Source organism: Austrofundulus limnaeus, unplaced genomic scaffold (assembly GCF_001266775.1).
Source record: "Austrofundulus limnaeus strain Quisiro unplaced genomic scaffold, Austrofundulus_limnaeus-1.0 Scaffold48, whole genome shotgun sequence".
Classification (NCBI taxonomy): domain Eukaryota; kingdom Metazoa; phylum Chordata; class Actinopteri; order Cyprinodontiformes; family Rivulidae; genus Austrofundulus; species Austrofundulus limnaeus.
This window is the reverse complement of record NW_013952450.1, coordinates 1,988,970-1,992,906: the sequence shown is the minus strand read 5'-3', so window position 1 is coordinate 1,992,906 and position 3,937 is coordinate 1,988,970. Positions and strand designations below refer to the sequence as shown.

At 38.9% G+C, this 3,937-nt stretch overlaps 1 protein-coding gene across 1 annotated transcript in view; it reads left to right on the top strand.

The window, feature by feature from the left end:
• ankfn1b (ankyrin repeat and fibronectin type III domain containing 1b) overlaps positions 1-3,937 on the top strand; it is a 171,684-nt gene that overhangs the window by 4,153 nt on the left and 163,594 nt on the right. The gene's annotated exons all lie outside the window — the stretch shown is intronic.

Genomic DNA, 3,937 nt, shown 5'->3' with positions numbered 1-3,937 from the left:
ATTATGAGCTTTAATAAGTAAAATTATCCCAGCTACAATGACAGACAACAAATATTACATTTATAGTATTAAAACTAAAACCATTTTTTGACGCCGCCACCGCAGTTTGTCCTTCATGAGCCTTCGTAGACAAGATGGCGGTGCAAGATGGCGGCTGCCTGTAGTGGAGATCCGCGACCATGGAGATATAAACAGCTTTTTATAAAGGTAAAAATAATAAAACAAGGTCTTTGTCTGCAATTATTAGACATGTTTTTTTTATTAGTGTCATTAGTGATTATCTCAATTTCGGCTAAAAGAAATGACAAAATCCTGTGCCTTTAATTAATTGCTTTTTCTTTTTTCTAATTTTAATTTAACCACAGTTGAGCTAATTTTAGCATTTAGCTGCTGTTTTGCCCATTTTAGTTTCTAGCAACACTTCAACCTTTATTAATTTCTAACTACTGTTTTGCTTATTTTAGTTTTGTTTGCTGTTTTGCTAATCTTAGCCTTTAGCTACAGTGTAGCTAATTTTAGCTTTTAGATAAAGTTTTGCGATTTTTAACATTTAGCTGTTGTTTATCAAATTTCAGCTTGTTTTACATTTTTTATAGTTCCTTCAACASTTTACTTTCAATCTCTAATGATTTTCATTCTGATCAATCAGCTTTAGTGCTCACGCTCAATTCTAGCAGAAATGCATATTTTTTGAATTCAAATATTTTTCTTAAATGACACCAACCTACATTAATTCGAAATTTTGGCATATTTTTCATGTCATAGTTGTTTTTTTTTTCAGTAAGTGTTTGAAAATCCTGATTATAAATTCAACACTGTATTGTGCAGATTTACTTGGGCCTCATTTTTAGCTGTAACAGATGAAAACATTTGAGCCAGACCCTCAGAAAATCTGAATGATTTCGAATCGCTCCATCCTGAACAAGTTCATGTCGGTCCTGTAAAGCAGAGAAATGGCTCGGCAGCTCTTTGCTCCTGCTTGTTGTTGAACACTCTGAGCGCCGTCTCAATTAATTTATTTCATTTATTGACCCCAGCATCTGCTGAATGACTGGAAGATAAAGACAGGGATTAATCGGCTCTTATCTCATTGCTCCTCTGCTCTCTCTATAGCTCGCGGCTTTGAGATACATAAATGCTGCTGACGTAAATCTGTTCAACTGATTTGACTGTCCTTAATTTAGTGTCTCTTTGTTGAAGAATATCAGAAATATTTTAGGTTGGAACATAAAATAAAGGAAAATAATAAGATGCTGTTTAACTGAATTAAGAATCACTAAAATCTTTAGTTTTTTTAGATTAATAAATTACCAATAATTTAAACTCAATAAATAAAAAGTTCAGATCTTTTAAAGTTTGGTTCTATGGAAAACATATACTGTATTTCTTACCTGTTGTAGATAGACTTTGACTGTGTAGGTTTACAAAATATTTTCCCATAAATTACTGTGAAGCTTTGGAGACTGGAGCAGTTCTAGGACCTGAACTTAATTTTTCATTTCTGCAGGAACGTCATCATAAACATCTCGATGTTATAAAGTTTGTTGTCTCTACAGCGACTGCAAACTCAGCAACATTCATCAAACTACTGCGAGCACCTTTCTTTGTTCTCAGCCTGAAATCATGGGGTGTCAGCCGAAACAGCAGCTTGAGTTATGGTCAATCCTGGAAAAGCTTAAGTTGTCAGGTTTGATAAATGCGCCAACACTTATTCCATTAACATAAGAAGGTAGCGGGTGTTATTTTTAGCTATAAATGGGTCACTAATACAAACATCTCTTGCAGTAACATGTAACCCCGTTGAAATGGGATAACAGCATATTTTAACATGAAGCAATGATAAGAATGAAAACACAAGTTGTTTTTTAAGTGAATGTTTATCACCCTCCACCTTCCATGCCAAAGTTTTATAAAACTTTAATAATAGTTTTGGTTGAGCCTTGAAAGTACACTGCCCAACCAAAAAAAAAAAAAAAGTATCCACCTGGATTTAACAAAGTTTTATGATGTGGGGTTGCTGCAGTTGGTCAGGTCTAGGTTCAGCAACGGTCTGTGCTCAAAGAACGAGTCAGCTGACTACCTGAATATAGTGAATGACCAGGTTATTCCATCAATGGACTTTTTTCTTCCCTGATGGCACGGCCATATTCCAAGATGACAATACCAGGATTCATCAGGCTGGAATTGTGAAAGAGTGGTTCAGGGAGCATGAGACATCATTTTCACACACTCCACAGAGTCCATTGAGAATCTTTGGGATGTGCTGGAGAAGGCTTTGTGCAGCGGTCAGACTCTGCCATCATCAATGCAAGAACTTGGTGAAAAATGAATGCAACGCTGGATGGAAGTCAATCTTGTGACATTACTGCGAATGCGTGTCATAATCAAAGCTAAATGTGGTCCAATGAAATATTAGTGTGACTTTTTTTTTGGTGGAAACTTTTTTTTTGGCCAAGCAGTGTAACACTATAGAAAAATTCATTCAGTTTTGTGAGATGTGTGTGCTGTGGATGACTTTCAGCCACGACCACATCAAATTTTAGCTTGTAAGTTTGATAGAGCCATTTTTGTGTTGGCAATATGCCATGGCAGCCATCTTAAATCGTACAGACTCAAAAAGTTCATAAGTTGACACTACCTGAGGGAGAGAGGCACTGCACACAAATGCAATAATAAAACTGACATTTTTTAAATGTCAGTTTTATCACACACACGCCAGATCTCGTCTGATCTCAGAAGCTATGCAGGGTTGGGCCTGGTCAGTACTTGGATGGGATACCACACGGGAACACCAGGTGCTGTACCAATGTAAAGGCTGAGTTATAGTTGCGCTGTGGAGCRTGCGCACAGTGCGCTGGCACCCTCGCCGGCTGTGGAGRTGTTTCATACTTGGCATTTACGTTGTTGTAGATTTCTTCAAAATGACCCGTGGAAGTACACTTTATAACTTGTGAAAACGCTGTAAGTAGGAGAGCAAAAGCTTGACAGACAAACCGACTATTTGAATGGTGCGCGGCGTGCGCAGCCTTTGCAGAGTTAGAAAGATTCTGAGGTGCACGACCTYGCGCCAGGACAGTGCGTGGGGCCAACGCTCAAGGGCAGGGATGGCATCTAACCCTAACTGCTATTGTGACACTTAGGGCACGTGCATCCTCGCTAAACCTAGCTTAAGAGCTGCGCCCACACTGGTCACTAGCAATAGAAAACCTTTGACCATAAAGGTCATAGGTCACCTTCAATGAAGGATGCCAAATTTTTATTTTTATTTTTCTGCTCTCGGAAGAGTAAGATTTTCGCTCTCTGCTGCCCTCCCTTATCCTTCCCTGCTTTGCTGCTCGAAGCCTCCTCTACGTTTTCATCCAAAACTGAAAATTATGGATTTATTTTTGTGTATTTGGTCAGCTGGTCTCTTAAGGTCTCTTAATTAATTTTTGGAACAATTTTTTTCCATGGGAGGACATGTCAAAGATTGGACCTCTGTTCTGCTCCGTTCAACTAGCACATATTGGATTCTGATCACTGGATTCTACAGATTGGCTTGGTGATCTCGTGGTGTTCTGCAAAACAGCGTCTGTGGCTATTCAGGCCATTTCCTGGCTGCCTGACCAATATGAAGGATTGCCGTACTATCAGCACTCAGACTCAAGCCCTGTGTGAGCTGGTACTTGGTCTACAAGCGATTCTGCTGAGAGTCACGGGCCGGCTGTGGTTCCTGGACTTTGCTGGCAAGATGGGATCGATCTTGGAGACGCTGATAGCTCAGCTCGGTGGTATTGTCCACATTATTTGTCTGATTGGATTCACCACATTGAGATGTAACAGTGAACATTAAGGCAGATGGAAAATTATAGTTGTCTACCTGCCCGAAAACATTTTCTTCTGTTTCCAAACAACTGATAATGAATTGCATATACATACATACTTACATATATACATA